We start from the raw sequence: 12,182 nt of genomic DNA on the forward strand, positions 1-12,182 counted from the left end.
TAAATAATTTTAAATACAATTTTATACAATTTGATTGATTTCACGAACTTATTGTTCAGGAAAATACTTATATTTTCCTGAATCCTGACATTCTCTTTATCAAAAAAAAGACAACGTCATCGGTCTAATTGACAGAGTTTTTTTATTTTTTTTTACTCGAGATTCTATCAAACAAATCGTGTTTGTGTTGAGCATCAGATACTTGCTTTCATCTATAATATATTCGAAATATTTTATAAAAACGTTTAACAACATTATTCAAATTATATAACAAGAAGAATATAAATTTAAGTTTCTTTAACCAAACAAAAGCAATTTTGCTTATTTCAACATTGCTTTCCGATATTCTTAGAAAAATTCAAGTCTGTGATTCGTAATTTAAACACGAAAATATTATATACGAGTCGTATATGTAAGGGATAATTACGGGAGGAAGAGGAAGGGAAACTTAGGTACGAGGTAAACGTAAAACATAAGTATAATATCTTTTTTATTTGGGCCGAGGGTTACACCGGGACGCGATCTTTACTCGACTAGGCTGAGCTGAGAACTGCTTGACGAGCGTCGAGCTCGTCATTTGTATACTGAAAAATCAAAGGTCGCCGATTTCCGTCGGTCGCTGGTCGGTCCTTTCTTTCGATAAACAAATAAATCGACCACCCGCTTCATAGAGTTCCGCAGGAGATAAGCGGATATGTATACTCCGCCGCGATCGTGCGTAAAAGAAACCGAGATGAATATCGTCCGCCGATAAGCCTGCGGTATCTATCCTTGTATATATATATAGATCTCACTTACTTGAGTGGTCGCAATTCCGCTACATATATAATATTTTTATGTTTAAATTATACGAGTATAAATAAATTGCGACGTTTCATCCATATACATTAAGACAATCTGCCGAATAAATTGAGGGATAACATAACGTATAAGATTCCTTATAGAAATTACAATATTCATATGCCGGACAGATTTTTGCAAATATGACTGATAGAGAATTACAATTATAAGAAAAGAAGAATATTTCGTAAAGCGCCAGTAAATATAATCACAAGGATAAAACTCTTTGAAAAAAATTTTTTAGACGACCAAACTGGGCAAAATGTTAATTTATTAAATCATTAAATCTTCCTTATAACGTTTCGACCTTTGGTTCAGGTCCTTATCAAATGAACAATAGTCAAATGTTGAAATGTAAGATTTTTTGATGTCAATATAATAAAATATGTATAATAGTCATCACTATAAAATGTAAGTGTGAAAAACACGTGTGTCTACTAAGACGTTTAGTTAACGACGTTAACGTTAACTAAAGATAATTACATAATGATATATAATTAATGTATCTGAACGTAATTTAGTATCGATTAAGGCTCCTGTGTACTTACTGCAGCCATCTTGGATTGATGACATCAAAAGCGAGAAAATATATCATGAAAATTCTTGCGACTTACGTTAAAAATAAAAATGTTTTTCAATAAAATAGCGTTTGAAATCAATAGAATAGACACGTAAAATATATTAAAAACTCTTCTTTTGTTTGAGTAATCAATAAATAACATATATATATATATATATATATATATATATGTATGTATATACATACAGAGTGTTCCATTTTAATGTCCCGCCCCAAATAAGTTTTTTATTTTTGATTGTAGTAAAAAATGTTTCAGACAAAAGTCGTATGGTTTCGAGGAGGACATAAGGTGGTGCCATTCGTTTGACCTTGAATAGTTGCTTGAAGGTCATATGAAGATCACCTTTAATTTCTTAAATAGAACTACCTACTTTTTATTATACATTTTTGTAGCTGACATCGAGAGCTTTCCAAAACACTGTAATGAAACATTTTTATCTCAAGTACTTTTTGAGTTATAAGACAAGATCTCCTCAAGGAGACCTTTACGTGACCTTCAAGCAACTATTCAAGGTCAAACTAATGGCACCACCTTATGTCCTCCTCGAAACCATACAACTTTTATAAGTATGCTGTCTTCTAAGCTGGGCAATAGAGCCAAGGAAACGAAACGAAAAATTAATTAAACGGAACTGTATCTCAATTTGAGATCCCAAAGTTCCACATATAAATTAATTTCGAAACTTACATATGGAGAAATAAATTAATTTATATGTGGAACTTTGGGATCTCAAATTGAGATACAGTTCCGTTTAATTAATTTTTCGTTTCGTTTCCTTGGCTCTATTGCCCAGCTTAGAAGACAGCATACTTATATTATTTATATTGAGAGCCGATAAAAATATTTATTTCTGAGTTTATTCACGCCTTGGGCTAATCACGGCGGTATTTACTAACATCTACTAAAAAGGCAAATGAAAAATATAGGATCGAAAGGGTCTGAATAGCTTAGTTGGTAAGAGCAGTCGCCCGGAAAGTGAAAGACGCGGGTTCGATTCCAGCTTCAGCGACTTTTCGGACCTATATTTTTCTCGCTTATTTCTCCATATGTAAGTTTCGAAATTAATTTATATGTGGAACTTTGGGATCTCAAATTGAGATACAGTTCCGTTTAATTAATTTTTCGTTTCGTTTCCTTGGCTCTATTGCCCAGCTTAGAAGACAGCATACTTATATTATTTATATTGAGAGCCGATAAAAATATTTATTTCTGACCATACAACTTTTGTCTGAAACATTTTTTTCTACAATCAAAAATAAAAAACTTATTTGGGGCGGGACATTAAAATGGGACATTCTGTATATTAAATTGAATTGAGTCTAACCTAGTACCTAGGACCAAAACCAGCTGTTTGACAGATATCAAAATGAAATAAATATTTGCTTTCACATATTAAATTATGCTAAAATGATGAGTGTCTTCGGTATATTTTAACACCACGACAATTATTTTAAACATAAAAACACTGTAGTAAAATGAAAAATAACACTGTAAGTCATAAGAATAATTTAACTTGCTAAAATGTCATTTATGCTATTATTAATAAACAAAATCGTATAATTTATCAATCATATTATTTTTGTTTATTATTGTACATTTTTTGTCAATAAAATAATAGAGATTCTTACTTCCACCGTTTTGAATTAAGTCGTCACTGTCAACGCGAACTTGGCAATCGAATACGCAGGAGCCTTAAGAAAATAATTATAATATAAGAAATTAAGAATTATATTTAAAGCATACGGAACATAAAAAACTAAGCAGAATTACTCATTTTGTTGACATAAATAATATGATACATAATTTACGCATAGACGTAGACTATATATAGTTTACGGATAAATGTTCAACCCTGAGTCTAATAAAAGTATAGTTTGTATTACGGTTCGTGCATATGTGTGCGTCTATTGTAGGTATAGTAGAGCGAAAAACAACAGAGTATATGTATATTTACGTTCAAACCTATAATAGTATTGGATGTAGCAGAAAGCGAGCAAAATGTCAATAATTACTCTTTGATAGTCAGTCGATTAATTACCGATAGTTTTAATTCTAAAATAAAAGTGCTATTTTGTTGGTTTGCTGAAAAATTCCCTTAAGAGACAAAAAATAATTTTCAGAATAACACGAAAAGTTTACATCACATTGATGGAGGGTTTGTCGTAAGTTTAAATTCAGCGATCAATGTTGATGATGATCAACTCGTAATAAAATTTATGACAAATTTCAAGGTTGTTTATACATTACAAATGTCATGCGTTCAATAATAAACGGTTTCAATTATTCAATTGACAGTTGTATTTCGATTTTTGTGGTGTTCGGTTAGGTGTGCTCACGCAAAATAAACTATCGAGTGTTCAAAGAATACTTCTGAGCAATCACGATCAAGTAATTATTTTTTCAACAACTGTAATCAGAGGTATCTTGAACCGGAGACTTATCGTGATTAACTTCGTAGGGATTGCTGGAGTTATCGAAGGTCGTATTTCTATTCTTTGGCTTTATTCACTTACCGATGATCCAATCCAAGGACCGAAACGTATATTTATAGAATTAATCAATAAATTATCATTCAAAAGAGAAAGAATCTGCTCTTTGCTAACCGCACCTGGCTTTTAATAGTCCATTTGTCCATTAGCTGGATATTTATATTATATTATACTATATAGACTTGGTTTTTTTTACTATAAAATTCAATTTTGTTTTATTTTACATAACTTTCAAGATTATATTAAACGTATTTTTGCGAAAGAAAAAATTATATACATATTATATTATTTTGTATAATAATTTTATTTATAAATAATATTATTATTTATAGATGAACATATTTAATTATAATATTATATAAATATTATTAACTATAAAATAAATAGATCATATATATATAAGAACTCTGATATTTGTTAAAATGTATGACAGTTATTAATTACATTAGTTAGACTAATCTAAATTAGATTAAATTAGACATTAGTTAGACTAATCTAAAGACTAATCTAAATTTAAGAGTAATTTAAATTAAATAAAATTATCTTACATTAATAGAATTAAATATAGCATGCAACAAAAAACTCTTGTAACATTTACATCATGAAAGTGTAAATTATCGTATTTTGCATAATGAGCAATGAAATCAATGTAAAACAATATGCAACGCGGATTTGGCTTTTTGTAATTTAGGTTATATCATGTAAATGTTATATGAAGTTTCATAATTAAATTTGATATTGTATTTGAATTGTATTTGATCTTACGATATATAAATATATATACGATATATTAATAGTATAAATGTTACGGACAATTATTTGGTTCTTGGGTTTAAAGTACAATAAGATGTAAATCGTGGATGAATGTCCTTCAACGCTATGTGAATGCTACGTGTTATATTCGTTAGTAATCTATAATTAGGCATCAGCTGGCTTATATATTTTTAGAATAACAGACTCTTATATCGTCACGACAACATATTAAATCTCTATTACAGTTCATTGCTCTTAAGCGCCATGTATACACATTATTTGATAATACAATTTATTTACGCCCAAGTACATAAACAAGATATTTTGCTTGTTATACATAATAAAAAACACAATGATAAATTATTAAATATTATTAGGCCCTGTGTAACGAGCACAAAAAATTTTTATTAATTCTTAGAAAAAAATTTTTTTTAATTTGACAAAACCAAACGTTTCGACCTGTACTAGGTCTTCTTCAGTGCGCAGTAATCGTTATGATAATTAAATAAATATAAAAATAAAAATTCTAATACTAAGTCGCTATATAATGTCAAGTAAATTAAAAACTGATGTCAAGATTAAAAGGCGAAATACATTGACATTAAATTTAAATCATCAAGCATAGCTCGACACGAACAGTCCACACTGAGTGCAAAAATCATATAACTAATCCGGTTAATCTATATTATTTTAAAATTATTATTAATAACTCAGAGTGGCGCTTCGAAATCTCTGAGTTATTAATAATAATTTTAAAATAATATAGATTAATCGGATTAGTTATATGATTTTTGCACTCAGTGTGGACTGTTCGTGTCGAGCTATGCTTGATGATTTAAATTTAATGTCAATGTATTTCGCCTTTTAATCTTGACATGTTTTTAATTTACTTGACATTATATAGCGACTTAGTATTAGAATTTTTATTTTTATATTTATTTAATTATCATAACAATTACAGCGCACTGAAGAAGACCTAGTACAGGTCAAAACCTTTGGTTTTCTCAAATTTAAAAAAATTTTTTTCTAAGAATTAATAAAATTTTTTGCGCTCGTTACACAGGGCCTAATAATATTTAATAATTTATCATTGTGTTTGTTTACATACGAGCTTAAGCATTGTTAGAATTTAATTGATTTTGTATGGTAATTGTTATCGCATAATAAAAAAGATAGGTATATTTTTATAACAATAGTTGCACAAAAGCATAGAAAAATACAAATAATGCAGTAAATTAAACATACTAGTTATATTTCATATTTTATAAAGTTTTTTTTACATTTATGATATATTTTTAAACTAAAAGATTAAAAATGATATGTACCTATACTACATTAAGGAAAAAAATTAATTAATTTTTAAACAATGTTTTCTAATTATTTCTATATCTTTACATTAACACATTGATTCCCAGTAAGCAAAAAATCATTGCTACAACGTTATTTTTGTTGGCAAGTACTCGTATATAGTTTTTAACATTGTATGCAACATCATTATGAACAAATTTTGACATTGATTTAGAAGTTTCGGTAATGTTGAAATTAACGTTTTAAAATATTTTATTAATATTTTGAGCAATATATGTTAATTAATAATATTTTTAAAACATTTATAAAACATCAGTTAAAATATTTTTTTAGAATATTTATTAATAATATTTTAAACATATATTTATATAAAACATTATATCATAACGTTTAGAAAATTTATATAAAATCAACATTATAAAATGTTGATTAAATATTTCTTGCTGGGTTATTTTACATTACAAGAAATAAATTAATACAATATGCAAAAATAATTGAATTAAGAGTTTTCTAAAATTTTTTTCCTTATAGAATAAACATGCAAGATTTAAATTTACTCTCTACAAAATAAAAAATTATTCTAAATAAAATGCAATATAGATGTATAATATATATTGTACATATGTACAGGCTGTTAAACCACGCGACATCCATCCGGAAACCTTTTGCATTGATAATTCCAATGGCCGCAAAAGTCTCAAAACTATATACATATATATTAGAAAAATTATGTACATATATTTATATTTTATAAAAAATTTATAAAAATTATATATATAGATATATATATATATATTAAATCATCAGTTAATATCTATAGTATATAAAATAACAGTTTAGATATGCAAAATAAAAATTTCAATTATCTTAGAAAATTATGAATATCGTTGAAATATTTATAATAAAAGTTTTTTAAAATATTAGTTTTGATTTTATATTATACTATATTTTTTAATTCTATAATAAGCTTATAGCTATTTCAATGCTATTTAGATATATAAGTTTGCATGCATCCTTATTATTTTGCTAATATTTAATATCAAGAACAATTATAAAAAATATGATATTTAAGCGCGATCAATTTAACAGAAATCTATAACATGCGCATTTAAATAAATATATAAAATGGACAATATAATAAGAGAGAACTTGCAGTGGATGACTGTCAGTGTAGTTAATAATAAGTGGACGTTACCTATTTATTGTTTGCGTTTCAACGTTTCTCATATCTCGGACAAGATGTCGATATTGGATGTCAATGGAGCAGCTGTTACGTGAATGTTCAGAACCTAAAGGCGGCTCGTACATTATGTCAAAGCGATTTGATATTACGTCAAGTTGATATAATATCGATTAAAAGCTTGCGTTCAATTTTTTTGACTTTCATCCAATTTTTTTCTTTATAGAAAAATTTATTTTCAATAATACTTTATATAGATTGATATGTGTTTTAATAAATTTAATAAATTTCAAATATTTTTATATAATAAAGATATTATACATATATATATATGTATATATATGTATATGTATGTATATATATGTAAATTTAAAGTGTAAGACAGGCAATAAGAGCCAAATCGCGGATGACAGTGCGTTATTCCAACGAAACTAAATTTTTTTTTCGTTAGAATTAAATACCTGTGCACAAGGCACTAAATTTTACTTGGTCACGGCCAAGATTTAAAATTGGAATAATCTCTACAAGAGATTTAATTCCATACATCCCCTGTTCCCCCCTAAGGAAATAAATGCGAGAGAATGTATATATATATGTATTTTGTATAAATATACAAGGTGTCCCATTTTAATGTCCCACCGTAAATAAGTTTTTATTTTTGATTGTAGTAAAAAATGTTTCAGACAAAAGTTGTATGGTTTCGAGGAGGACATAAGGTGGTGCCATTAGTTTGACCTTGAATAGTTGCTTGAGAATCATATGAAGGTCACCTTTAATTTCTTAAATGATACCACCTACTTTTCATTACATATTCTTGTAGCTGACATCGAGAGCTTTCCAAAACACTGTAATGAAACATTTTTATCTCAAGTACTTTTTGAGTTATAAGACAAGATCTCCTCAAGGAGACCTTTACGTGACCTTCAAGCAACTATTCGAAGTCAAACTAATGGCACCACCTTATGTCCTTCTCGAAATCATAGAATTTTTGTCTGAAACATTTGTTTCTACAATCAAAAATAAAAAACTTATTTAAGGTGGAAGATTAAAATGGGACACCCTGTATAGATTCATCTAATAAAGTATTATATTTATAAATATATATGTATATATATATTTTTCTATTTATATTTTTTTTTAACTATTTGTATTTCTTTAACTTTTCTTCTGTATTTTTTTAACTTATAGTACTTCTTGTATTTTCTTTTATTACTTGTTATAATCTATTTTTTGAAATCTATAAGTAGAAATATATATAATAAAATAAGAATCATTAATTTTCATAATAATCTGTTTCTTGTGAATACAACCACATTAGCTTTTTTAAATAATAATTACAAAACAAGTTAAAAAAAAGTTTTATTATTTTACATTATAATTATATTCATTATTTTAAATTATAATTATAATTATATGTATGATACTTTTTATAATATCAAAGAAAGAAAAATAATATACATATTATTCTAATTGCTTTTATAATTATATTATATTCTGTAATATAACAATAAAAAAAAGGAACAATACTTGTTTGTATATAATATATTTAGATCACTAATTATTTAATATTGTAGAATAAAGATTGAAAGATAATGTCAATTCCAGAACTGAGAGACAGCACAAATAGTGTGTGTGCTGTATAAAATTAATTATGAATATAAACTTTTCCCGTAGAGAGAGAGAGAGAGAAAGAGAGAGAGAGTAGAGTTAAAAAAATATAAAAAATAATTCTTACAATAATTATCACAAAATGATCATTATAGTTATATATTTATGATTCAAATTACATATATATATATATATATATATATATGTATACATTTTATGTTTTATTTTATTACCTTTACAAAAATGTTTATTGAAAGAATCGAAAATTGTATTAATATAAATAAAACGCAAAAGCAATAAAATTGTTTGAATGAACATACATTTATATTTCATATCGTTGTTATTTATATTTTATTTTTTTCAAGCAATATTTTTTCTCATAACCTTATCGCCGATTATTATTTATCGAAAGGAATAACACAGTTTAAATTAATTACACATGTAAAAAAGGTAAATTTATTATAATAAATTAATTAAAAATTTAATTGATTAATTAAAAAGTAAATAAAAAAAAAGTAAATGTGTTTACAAATTATATATATATTGTATATATATATATATATATATATATATATATATATATATATATATTATTGTTGTGTTTCTGGATTTCATCTCTGTAATAACCCTATGTACATCTCCAAAAGATCGTTTCCAAGTGCGTTGCTAAGGAGTCTGTTTGTCAACAACGGCAGACATGTTAGATTCGGGGCAGCTGTCAAACAATGTGGTCGTGTTTGAGACAGTTTCGCTGCTCACATTCAAACATATGAGAGTGATGTGATTTGCAAACGTCGAACAGTTGCGTTGCTTCGAGGTATATCGAGACCGACGCAACATTTTAGAGATTTACAGTCAAGATCAAACATAATAATTACGCAATATAACGAATCATAATGGATCACTTACTTAAAAAAAAAGATTTGTGCCACTTTTGCGTAAAATTAAGTGCAAGGAGTGATCATTGACTCTTTAGTCTATTTAATAATAGAGATTGAGTAGCGAATAGAATGTAATAAAATTTCAATTGCAAACTCAAAAATAAATTAATGTCTGGTCTATTAAACTGTAATATTTATCTCGAAATTGCGTTAAAAATTTAATTTGAATTTTAAGAAATATATTTGTATTTCTGTTTCTTTTGATATAGGAAAATATTAATTAAAAAGTTAAAAATAAGAAGAAAGGCAGGCTACCCATATATCGTGCAGTAAAAGATGCTAAGAAAGCATTGTAAGAAGACTGCTTCGTCTATGGTTTATGATCCGTGGTTTTTTCGAAACAAAGAGCCTCGAAAATTCCTAAAATGCAACAGTGTGAAGAGATAATATTCTCGAAAATTAGGTAGAGTACGACAGAACATAAAATCGAGAAACATTGATGTCAATTAGATTCAGTACGACCTATCGATCGGTAATTTGGGCAGGAGCTCAAGATAGAGCACGAAAACTCGTCAGACTAATGGATTCGACATTAAATTGTGCGCCATAGAGTAGTCAATTTTTTGATAGTGCAGATTTAATATTGTGAGTTGATAACTTGGATAAGAAAGCTCACGATAAAACAAAAATCTTATTTAGGATCCTGGAGTTCATATTGAAGCACACAGCTGAAATTTCTTTGTTGATGATTCGGGTCAATCATCGGGACAATATTGATGATCGGGACAATCTTTAAGAAGGAAAACACTGTTGTGTCTCTGAGTTTTATCCCTATATCGAACTTATGTCCATCTCCGAGAGATTATTTCCAAACACTTTACGAAGGGTTTGATTATTACCAACAACAGTACATGTTGAATTTGGAGTAGTCAAACAGTGTGATCGTGTTTGGGACAACTTTGCTTCTCATGTTTGGATATTATTTTTTATTCAAGTTGTATTAAATTAATGAACAAGGTAAATTAATATAAGATTGCTCGAATAATAATAACAAAAATAGAAAGAATATTCGCTGTGCAAGACTAATGCTTAGCCATTAGCTAAGTCGAGAAACAATCTCGAAATTGAGATTTGAATTTCTCTTTCCCCTTTCCCTCTTAAATTGATGAAGACGAGAAAAATATATCGCTCCAAAAAAGTCGGTTGATTCCCGATTCAAATGACTTGTTTTTTTTTGTCTTTTATAACCGCCTGAAACCTAATTTTGGTCTAATTTTGGGATACCCTGTATATAGAGTTGCATTGGGTCGATTTCGATATACCTCGAAGAATGCAATCATCCAACATTCGTAAGTTGCGTCATTCTCGCAACATATATAAATTTAAAGTAATGTAAGTATTGACACACGCAAGCATACACACACATTTTTAATTAAAAAGATTCGTAAATAACTTTGTTGTTAAATCAACAAGACGGACTCAAAGAAACGAACTGCTTAATGAATGAGATTAATTGAAAGTGTTTTAGAAACAGTTTCGCGACAAAGCGTTTAAGTTTCAAATGTCAAAGTTGAAGCATATTTACGAGAAATAGAGAGAGAGAGAGAGAGAGAGAAAGAGAGAGAAAACTTTTAAATTTGTTTTCATATAAGTTTTCAATTAAACCTGCTAAACACAAGGCCATTGATAAAGGAAATATTATTTTGACTGTATAAAGCTCCGATTGTATTTATGGATATTTGCTTATGTGATACGAGTGGCTAAAACAATTTTGTCGGTAATAGTTGATACAGCAACCAATAATAAATGACATCTAATATTAAGTGCACAGCTACCGCAATCACATTATAGGAGAAACCCTTCCCACGCTATGTCGTTGAGTGAAATAAATTGCAATTTTGATTTCTATTCAGTGGATTCTCATTAGTAATATGTAAAAGTGAGAAAAGAAACTTTCTTTCTCATTTTTTTATCGGATTAAACATTTTTGATATATGCATTACTTGTTTTTGCACAAAATATTGATTGGAATTAGTCGTTGCCCTCGATCAATTGTTGATTAACTGCTGGCCGCTTTAATCAAACCCCAATTAAAGATATTAGAAATTAAATACTAATAACGAACGTAATTAAAAATCTATTAACAAAATAATAATAAAATTGATTAACAAACGCAGATTGACAATAATATTTCTTTATATTTTATACCATTATTGTTCTTTCACAAATACTATTTTCACTAAATATGAAATTTCTCGCAATGCAAATAATACAAATAATCGTAATTTAATCTCACTTGGAATTTTTATATATATTATAACATATAAAACATTATATTAATTATTACTAGTATTAATCATATTGATTAAAGTATTATTTGCGATTAAAATCAAATGTCCATTAAATTCACATGTTTACATATTTAAAAAATTTAAATTAATTTTAAATTTCTAAAACACTAAATGTGTGTGTGAAAATTATTGAAAACTAAAGCTTTTTCAACTGATAAATATGCTGTAAAAATCGTTATATTTATTTATAC

The sequence above is a fragment of the Nylanderia fulva genome, unplaced genomic scaffold (assembly GCF_048542155.1).
Source record: "Nylanderia fulva isolate GAGA-0341 unplaced genomic scaffold, ASM4854215v1 Scaffold131, whole genome shotgun sequence".
In the NCBI taxonomy this organism is placed as follows: domain Eukaryota; kingdom Metazoa; phylum Arthropoda; class Insecta; order Hymenoptera; family Formicidae; genus Nylanderia; species Nylanderia fulva.